The sequence below is a fragment of the Oryzias latipes genome, chromosome 23 (genome assembly GCF_053564925.1).
Source record: "Oryzias latipes strain Hd-rR chromosome 23, Olatipes_Hd-rR_3.1".
Taxonomy (NCBI): domain Eukaryota; kingdom Metazoa; phylum Chordata; class Actinopteri; order Beloniformes; family Adrianichthyidae; genus Oryzias; species Oryzias latipes.
Window position 1 is genome coordinate 22817927 of NC_136259.1, and position 10618 is coordinate 22828544.

The 10618-nt window shown below is 41.1% G+C and overlaps 1 long non-coding RNA gene across 1 annotated transcript; it reads right to left on the reverse strand.

Moving 5' to 3' along the window:
* Positions 1-2768: 2768 nt before the first annotated feature.
* LOC144989457 (uncharacterized) lies at positions 2769-3803 on the reverse strand. The gene is made up of 2 exons (XR_013653657.1): positions 3665-3803; positions 2769-3152 (listed from the first exon to the last, which is right to left on the reverse strand). It is a non-coding gene; the product is annotated as an uncharacterized LOC144989457 (long non-coding RNA).
* Between the last annotated feature and the right edge of the window lie 6815 nt (positions 3804-10618).

Consider the following 10618-nt stretch of genomic DNA (forward strand, 5'->3'; position numbering starts at 1 on the left):
TGCTATCTTAGGTGACCCCCCCCTTACATTGTCGTGTTCTCCCTACCGTGACAAAGGTGGATAAAGGTGGAAAGATTTCATGTAATCCATGGACACCAGTGAAGATCACAAATCATTGAAGAAAAAAGGTGCAGAGCACTGTCTAGTGGGTCTAGATGACCCAACTCCCAATGTTAAACTGCCTAGGATAGCACAAGGGTTACGCAGACCAGGGTTTTCTTGTTTGTTCCACACCAGAGTTCAGGGGGGGAATTCAGACTGGAACAATCTTTTGTTCCGCATCGAGTCCAATTAATTTGTCCCGGGTCGAGTCCTTAGTTTGGTCTGTATTCAGACTGCCATAAAGCGGACCATCCTGTTCTGGACCAAAGCTTGTAAAGAAAACCAAGTGACTAAAGATCTTTTCAGTCATTGGCCAAGAACTACAAGGGCGAGTCAAAACAAGAAGAAAAGGATGGACGTGCTGCTCTTTACAACCCGGTTCACTTATTAAAACTCTGTTAATTATCAGTTTGGGACGTCGGGAACAACCCTTTACTTTGGTACAGCGGTGGCCTGCTGCAAGGCGGTGTGTGCTTTAACTCAGAGGAGGCTAGCAACTGTAGTGCTGAGACGTCAGGCATGATGGTAATAAGTCTTTATGACATATACATTAAAAGTTGTTTAAATGAGTCTGCATTCATCCCACCACATTTTAATCAGTTGCTGTGTCTCATCTTTGAGGTGTTTCTGCGTTCTACAGACTAGCAATCTGTCCAGGGTGTACCCTGCCCTCACAAAACTGTAGCGAGGGTAGGCTCCAGCAGCCTGTGACCCCAAAAGGGATTCAACAGGTTTGGAAAATGGATGGATGGCATTTCTGTTACACTTCTGCATGCTTGCATTTAAAGCAACATCTTGCAAATTTAAATTGTAATGGGAAACTAGAACAAAATGTGTTCCCTTAATTAATTTGAGATACAATCATCAAATTGTCCCCAGGAAGGCTAAACCCCAATGACTACTTTTTTTTTTTAACATCATAAAACATTCCTATAAGTCTCCTTACCTTGTCTGGACAGCCATTTTTGGAGCACACTTGAATGAAGATTGAAGATTTGTTTTATAAATATACATTTCACAAAAGCAAGATCTCAAATGGTAAAGCACAGTGGTGGTAGTATCATGTTGTGGATTGACCACAACAGAGGAATTTAGGTGATTTCACTTCTGAGCATTAAATCAAACGACTAGTGTGGAAGACGGACGTCCCTCTGACAGGAAACTTTCAGCAGACCAGACTCAGTGATGTGGGGTGTCTGCTGTGATCGGCTGGGGTCAGAGAGGATAAATTCCTTGACATTGAAATTCACACTTCTGTGACTTTGAACATGAAATGCACGGAGTGACTTGAGTCCCACAAGACCAGAAAAGAGCATTTCACGGTCATAGGCTCACCAACCAACTTATCGGACTAAAGTTGTTCTGCAAAGATAAAGAGATTAAACTTAATCCACCGTTCACCCCTAATCCTGTGATGGACTTCAGTGCATACGGTCAGTTTACCTGGATTTCTTCTTTTATAAGTTTCTTCTTTTATAAATAAAATTCCCTCCATTCTTTGTGAGCAAAAACATTAATTTTTTGTTTATTTCACAGCTACCGAACCTGATTTTAAGCTTTTCTCTTCTTTGGACATCGGATTCTCGCCCTTGTTGCTGAAAAACCAGCATCGCACAGAACTTGAGTTAGTAAAAGACATACATTTTTACGACAAAAAACTCAGATTTTTGATAAATGAATAAACAAAGCAAGCATCAAACAGCATAAAACTATTCATACTGAGAGAGAAGGTCACAAAAGTCAATGTTGCTGTACAAAAGTGTTAAATCAAATGAATCCATTCAAAGAGGATTTGATGAAGTGATTCGTTTCTAAGTTAGATAATTTAGTTCTGTTTTACATCAGTCAGTCATGGACTAGAAATGAAGAAATCTTTATTTTAATTAAGTAGTAATTTATTTAGTATTACTATTTTAATCCATTTGCAGTTTCATTTTCTGTATTTATTTTTTGTGACCCTCACTTCTAATCCATTTTCTGCCTCGAAGGATTGGACTTTACAAAGTTTCCCCACGTTACCTTTTATTATCCTGCAGATATTTTTGCCTAAGAGATGCTGAACACGTTCTTCATTCCCCCAAGAAACAGTTTGGACCCAGAAAGTGGATCAAAATTCACAAATGATTCGATAAATTGTACGTTTGTGAAATTTTAGAGGTGAAAACTGGAAAAAAAAACTGATAAAGTGATGGGTCACAATCATTCCCTTTGTGGTGAACGAATGACCGAACAGAAGCATGAGGCTCAAAATCTGCAAACACGGCGGTTCTGCTGTAAACAAGTCACAACATTGTGGTCACATCCTGCAATTGTTTACACCAATTTCATGGTCATGTTGACACCAGAGAACCCCCCCACCCCCACCCCCCGCAGATCTACGGGGGAGGAAAAAATTAAACTTTCACAAAAACTTGTAGAAAATATATTTTAACGTGTAAAAAGGCTTGTATAGTAAAGAGAAATCTAAAGTAAACAGAAACAAACATGCACTATGGTTGTTTTAGTTGACCTGTTGCCCCCCCAGCTAAGATTTTGCTGCCATATTTGAAAAAGATGGTGAAAAAAACTGAACATTAAACCAAGTGTAGCACTTGTGTCAAACTTAACCAGCAAAAGCTACACAAAGTTACTAGGTTCTATTTATGAAGAGAAGAAAAAACAATGTGTTTAAATAACAGAGGGCAGGTTTATTACATTACCTTTCACAACACAAAATAGAAAAACAACATAAACAATAATTTGTTCCTAAAACTGAATTCTTTTACAAAATAAATCAGCTTTATAAAAAATAGTATAAAATAAATTGTCCTTTGTCTCGTTTGTGCACTCAATTTGTTCTCTACCCGGGTAGGATAAATGAATGTGTATAGGAATATTCCTTATCTCTTGTCCTGTCAGATTGGGTTAAATCCTGTTGATGGGAATCAGTAACAGCTGGCCACACTGTACGTCAATCTTCAACAGGATACTCTCGTTCTACGCCTGGCTCGCCATCCACTTCCAACGAAGAATTGTAGTCCGAGCTACAATTGAGGGTCATCAAAACAATTCTGCACATAGTACAGAATAAATCAGACACATTATAATCTATATTTCAAGTGAGATCTCATCTTTCAATAAACTCAGTATCTTTTCCCTGTAATTTGGAAATTGTTTTTATGGTTTTCTTTTTTTATTAGTTCACCAAAACCAATTTACGAACAGAAAATTCAGTAATCCTTTTAACAAGTATTTACTATTAGTAAAAGGAATTTCCCTTTCCACAAATCTGAAAAAAATAACTGTATGAATAAAGTTTTAACAAATAAAATTATTATAACCATGGTATAATACAATTCTTTTTAAACAATGAATACTTCAACCACCTTTTCAATTAACTTTTCAAAAGTACATATTCACGCATATGTATACCAGAAAGAGATCAAATAAAGTAAACATTTATAACACAGTTAATACACAACTTAACATTTTCTACATACTCCGAATTGTTTTGTTCCCCTTTTTAACAAAATTTAATTTAAAACATAACCGTCAACTCCACATACAACTCTTTCCTACTCACCGGAGTTTCCAAGAATTCTTAAACACGACACGCGTTCACAACGTAGCCGCTCTGAAAATGTTCTTTCGGCACACAACGTAACCGTAACATAACACTGCCGATCTTTCTCTGCTGGTCACGCAGCTCCTTCTCTGCCTCGTGCTTGCAAGAAAAAAACGCAGACACAAGATGGCACCCTCCACAGAGCCCTGCATGGTATGCCTGGAGGGCCAAACCATCTCTACCGCAAAGGAAAAATTAACCCTTTAATTGCCAATAGGAAAATTAACCCTTTAAAAACCTGTAGGAAAAAATAAATGCTTTTTCTAAGTGGGTTACACCCTCCCCCCCAAAAAATAACATGAGTCCCATCATGTTACATCGTGTCAATAACTATATCTCATACACTAGATGGTGATCAGTCTCGTGTATAGAATCAAGTGCGCGATTAAAACCTTCCAATAAACTCTGAGCAAAAGAAATCAGAGGCGTTCCAAGCTGCGGATAATGAAACCGACGTGGTGGTCTTTTTAACCGCTCAGACTTTCTTAGTGCTGTGTCATCGTCATTTAATTCCACCGTTTCCTCCCTTTTTTCGGTCTGTGTGACAACAGCTTCATCAACAGGGGGTGTTATATTCTGTCCCTGACTCAGCATATGCTTCACTGCATCTGTCAAACACTCGGTATGGTTGTTATCACTGCCTGGAATTGACTGCGTCTCATCCATGCCAGGGAACTGAGCTGCATTATCAACCTCCTCATTACCGATATTTTCACAAATGTCATTTCCTGTCTCCCCTTCCAACATTTGCTGAGAATCACTTTCAGGGAGAAGTGAAGGGTTTTCAGGTGTAACCTGGTCACTGGGCATTTGACCTTCTGGAGCACTGGAAAGGACCCCTCCTTGGTTAATGTCATAAACTTTGGTAAAGGTCTCAGTGTTACTCAGCGGCTCACTATGTAGTACTTCATAATCCTCATCAGAATCAGAACATTCTTGTGCAGGATTCTGAGACTGAGTTTGTCTAGTTCTGGGTCGACAGGGAGGTTTTGGTATGTTACCCTCATTTTCGTCCATTTCAGATAAATTTCCACAAGGTAGTAGAAGATCCCTATGAAGGGTTCGAGCTGGAGCATCCCCATTCACTGGCTGAACCATGTACACTGGCAAATCTCCCATTTGCTTCAAAACATGATAGACTGTGGGCTCCCACTTATCAGCCAGTTTGTGTTTGCTCCTCAAGCGCAAGTTTCTTACTAGAACTCTGTCCCCCACAGCAAGGGTGGATTCCCTAACACGTTTGTCAAAATGCTGCTTGTTTCTTTTTGCAACTTTCTCTGCGTTTGCAAAGGCATTTTGATAGCTCTCCTCCAGACGAGCTTTCAAGTTACTGACGTACTGAGAGTGTGTCGGTGCTTGTGCCTCTTTGACTGGCAAGTTGAATGCAAGGTCAACAGGTAGTCTGGGTTGCCTGCCAAACATTAGCTCATAAGGACTGAATCCAGTGACTTCATTTTTCGTACAATTGTACGCATGAGCGAGAGTTTTGACGTAATCACGCCAGTGAGTTTTCTGCTCATTTGTCAACGTACCCAACATACTAAGAAGTGTGCGATTAAATCGCTCCACTGGATTACCTCTGGGATGATATGGACTTGTCCTTACTTTCCTGATACCAGTCAAACAACATAGTTCCTTAATCACCCGAGATTCAAAATCTCTACCTTGATCGCTATGGAGCCGCTCAGGAAACCCATAGTGCACAAGGAACTGTTCCCAAAGACATTTTGCAACTGTGGTTGCCTTTTGATTTCGCGTAGGCAAGGCCACTGCATATTTTGTGAAGTGGTCTGTTATTACCAAAATGTCCTTAGTATTTTTACTGTCAGGTTCCAATGATAAAAAATCCATACAAACCAATTCCATTGGTCGTGTTGTCCTGATATTGACAAGAGGTGCCGCCTTTTCAGGCGGGGACTTCCTTCTGACACATCGTCCACAGTTTTTTATCTTTGCTTCAACATCTGCAGCCATTTTTGGCCAATAAAATCTAGTTCTTACTAGATCTTGGGTCCGTTCTAAACCCATGTGTCCCATGTCATCATGGAGGCACCTGAGAACATCAGACCTCAAAGCCATTGGAAGTACAAGCTGATAAGTGGTCACCGTATCGCACTGCCTCCTTCTATACAGCAAACCATCTCTCAACTCAAGACGCTTCCACTCCTTCAGCATCAGTTTCAAGCCAGGGGATCCATCTGTGATGTCACGAGGCACATTCACGCCTGCTTTTATCAACTGCATCACTTGACTGATGTCTGGATCCCTCTCTTGATGGGTTCTAATATCACTGTCAGAAAAAATTGGAATTGCAATCTGAGCCAACAAATCATCATCACAAACATACCCATCTGGTACAGCGTCTGCATGTACTGCAAGAGACTCAACCAATGTGATAGAAGGTAAGTAGTCCTTGGTTACACTTAAAAGATGTTTGTAGCACACAGCAGCCACTCCATCAGGACTCAGTTCATGTTCTTCTTGCTCGCATGGTGATGGAGACAACAAATGGGAAGTGAACTGTTTTATGTGTTCTTCTTCCTCTTTTGAAGCAGGATCATCAGAAAGGCTATGATGAGGCCGACGAGAGAGCCCATCTGCATCTTGATTAGCCTTTCCAGCCCTGTATTTAAGATGAAAGTCAAAAGTAGAAAGAGCTGCCAACCACCGATAACTGGCTGCGTCTAACTTGGCAGAAGTGAGAATATAAGTTAAAGGGTTGTTGTCAGTTACCACCTGGAATGTATTGCCATAAAGATAGTCATGGAATTTTTCAACAATGGACCATTTCAGGGCCAAAAATTCCAGTTTGTGAGCTGGATATCTAGCCTCGCTTGGAGAAAGTCCTCTACTGGCATAAGCAATCACTTGCATTTTGCCATTTTGTTCCTGATACAAAGCAGCACCCAAGCCAGTGGTGCTAGCATCAGTGTGGAGAACATAGGGGAGTTTAGGGTTTGCAAACCCCAGTATCGGAGCAGAGGTCAATCTCTCTTTTATGCACTCAAAAGCTTCCTGACAAGAACCTGTCCATCGGTCTGCAAAAGGCTCTTTTGGATTTCGATATACTCTCTGGCAGGTGGTTCCTTTTTGTCCCTTCCGTAATGGAGGGTAACCTGCTGTTAGTTCATTCAAAGGTTTGACGATTTTGGAATAATCTTTTACAAAACGGCGATAGTAGCCTGCAAAGCCTAGAAAGGACTTCAACTGTTTTAGAGTTTGTGGTACTGGCCAAGTTTTTATAGCAGCAATCTTCTCAGGATCTGTCTCTACTCCATTTCTTGAGACAATATGTCCCAAGTATCGTACTGATGTTTGGAAGAACTTACATTTTTGTGGAGAAAGTTTCAGACCATTTTCTCTCAAGCGTTGGAGAACATGCTCGAGCCGCTTCTCATGCTCCTCCAAGGAATCAGAGAAGACAATCAAATCATCAAGGAAAACCAGAACTTCTTCCAAGTTGATGTCACCCATGCACCGCTCCATTAACCGCTGAAATGTACTTGGTGCATTTGTTATTCCCTGAGGCATTCGATTGAACTCCCAAAACCCTAAAGGGCAGACAAAAGCTGTTTTGGCCTTGTCACTCTCCTCCATTTCAATTTGGTAGTATCCGGACTTCAGGTCCATGACAGAAAACCATTTTGAACCGGACAGAGCTGAAAAACTTTCTTCAAGATTTGGCAATGCGTAGGCATCTTTAATTGTCTGCGCATTAAGTTTCCTATAATCAACACAAAGGCGAACATCGCCATTTTTTTTCTTCACAACAACAATAGGCGATGAATAAGGAGATTGCGACTCTCTAATCACACCAGCTTCCAATAGAGTTTCAAGATGTTTTCTTACTGCCTCATAATCACTGGGATGTATAGGCCTGGGTCTATGTTTAAATGGAGTCTCCTCTTTGAGCCTTATCTGATGTTTGACCTTTGTGGCATGGCCAAAATCAAGGTCATGGCTTGCAAAGACATCAGTGTATGCACTGAGTTTTTCTGTAACCCTTTCTTTCCATTCCTCAGACAAGGGTGAATCACTGAAATCAAATCTCAACTGGTTGTCTCCAAGCTGTGTAGAAGACAGAGATGAAATTCTGGAACAAACAGCAGAAGCAGATCCTCCAGTATCTGAGACTTGAGGGTCAAAAACTTGGTCAACAACATGTAGCTCAGCAAGAGCGCAATGTTTTGGAAATGTTACATCATGGTTAGTCTCATTTCTGATCCACACAGGAACCTTCTGTGGATTATGAAGTGGTACTGTGATTAGACAACAATCAACAAAAGTTCCCCCAGGTAAAATGGCTGTACTTGGTTGCTCGACAACAGCCATGTTGCCACTTACAGTAGCTTTGGCATTGAAATAGCCTTCCAGACAAACTTTTGATTTAGCTGGAATGACTTGTGATGCATTGCCTCTTAATGTTACAAGACCAATATTACCAGAATGATTTACCCTGTCTCGAAGTGCAAGAGTACTCAAAATCTGCCTATAGCCATAGACAGTAGAAATGTCATATATAGCTTTGCTATGACAGTGTTCTTGGTACAATACATCAAGTGTGTTTGTACCAATTAAAACCGGCAAGTCTGTGCTGGATCTCAAATCAGGAACAACTAGTGCCAAGGTAGAAACATCAGGCTGTGTGGCAATGAAGTCCTTTGGGAAACAAATGTTAACTTTAACAAAGCCCAAATATGGAACAGCTTGTCCATTAGCACCTTCAACATCAAGAGAGTCAATGGGTTCAATGGGCTGATCTGACAAGTTCTCATTATAGAATGAGGCTGATATAGTAGTCACTTGGGACCCAGTGTCCAACAATGAGTTGCAGTTCACACCTCCTACAGTGACATTGGCTGTGCATTTTCTACCAACTAAACCTCTGGGTATTTTAAACTGATGCTTTGGTTTGGATGCATGACTCGTCATATTCAAGGCAGCTTTGTTTTTGGGACTCTCAACCACATCAGCTCCAATTTGCCCCACAACTGGAACTGAGATTAGTTTAAATCAAATTTATTTTGTTCATCCCAGAGTTTTTGTTTTTCCTTTAATTGCTTTCTCTTAGCATCAACAACTTGCGGGTTGGGGTCGTTGGAGCATGATGGAGCTATGTGTCCATCTTCCCCGCATCTAAAACAGTATCCAGCACGTGGCTTTTTACTACTGTTGCCAAAGTTGGTACTGAACTGTGGAAGGTTATCTGCACTCTCTTTCATCACACTTTTCTTTGCAGTTACTGCTTTAGTGTGTTGTTTCTTGTTTAAAGGCTCATTCATACTGGCCTTTAAGGAGCTTAGCTGCGCTTGAAGCTCTGCAATTTGCTTTTGTAACTTTTTTGTTACAGCTGGAGTTGGATCATCAGATGATGATGATGCGGTTGCCCCTGTACCTGAGTACACATTCTGTGGGTGAGACTGAACTTTTAGCTTTGAGAGCCCAAGGTGCTGCTTCATCCGGCTGTACTTTGCAGATTGTTTATCCTCCTCCGTGCGCAATAAAAGTAGCAACTCAGAAAACTGTGGTGGGTTAAGTTTCTTTTGTTCCAGTTGGAGGCTTGTAATTAAGCCATTATCCCAACATCCCCTGCAGAACTGTTTTAACAGTTGGCGATCAGAGTCACTAGAAGAAATGCCGCCACCTTTCACGATTTTACTCAGGGTTGCCTGAAGACGGTGCAGATATATAGACGGCTTTTCACCAGCGTCTTGATTGGTGTTAAGAAACTTTGCAAAAAGCTCATCAACATCATCAACAGTGCCATAAGCTGAATCAAGAAGGCTCAAAAAATCTTGTGGCCTGGACAGAGGCCCAAGCTGTTTCACAATGCCACCAGCAGGGGGCAGGAGACTTTCTATAATTTTTCTGACAAGTTGCTTCTCAGAAATAGTTGGATCAGCAAGGTAAAATTCAACATGACCACGCCAAGTGTCATAATCAACTTCTAAATTAGGGCATGGAACCCTTCCAGAAAATGGCCTGAGTTTAGAAGACCCGTGAGGTGACTGTGGTATCTCGCTGCCTTTCACAACATGTTCAACCACAAGCCTCTGAACCTCAGGTGGACTGATCTGTTCGGATGTCAAAGCATAGGTAGGTTTCTCAGTGGAAGATGAAGCTTTAAAGTCAAGGTCTGCAATGACTGATTGTACATTGCGAAGGTTGGCTCCGATGGGATCAGCCGTCTGACTGGTCTGAGCAAGATTTGAGTCTACAATGGCGACATCATTGCCAGAGTCAGGAGAAAGGCTTTGAGATTCTGTGGGTTGAACAACAGAACCCAAGCTTTTCCCATTCGCAGATTTCTGGATTTTAGCAAGCTCTTCCAGCAATATTCGCTCATATTCTGTGCCACTCGTCTTTGCAACTCCCTTAAGATCTGCCAAATATGACTGAGTCAGATCAGAAGTTAGCTTGGTACTGTACAAGGTGGACAAAAGTTGAATACCATGAGAGACGTCTGGGTCAGAAGTGGGTCGCTGGCATGGTAACCTCTCTTGAAGTGCTTCAACAGCATGACCTGATTGAAACTCAACTATAGCAGTATTCTTAAAATCGGGGTCAGAACTACTAAGCTTCACTACTCTTGAAATTGGACCATACATCTGCAAAAACTCGATTACCTCATTGTCTGTCACTGCACCTGTTAATCCACTAACAAGCAGTGAGTTTGGTACTTTTACATTTTCAGCTGCTACAACCTCCATTGTGCAAGCAGGAATATCAGAAAAATTAAGGTTCTGTAATAAAACTGCCCAACTGTATTTGGATTTAACTCTAAAGATTTAAACACTTAAATCTCTCCTGGCTGGCTCGCCAAGTTTTATGTAGCACTTGTGTCAAACTTAACCAGCAAAAGCTACACAAAGTTACTAGGTTCTATTTATGAAGAGAAGAAAAAACAATGTG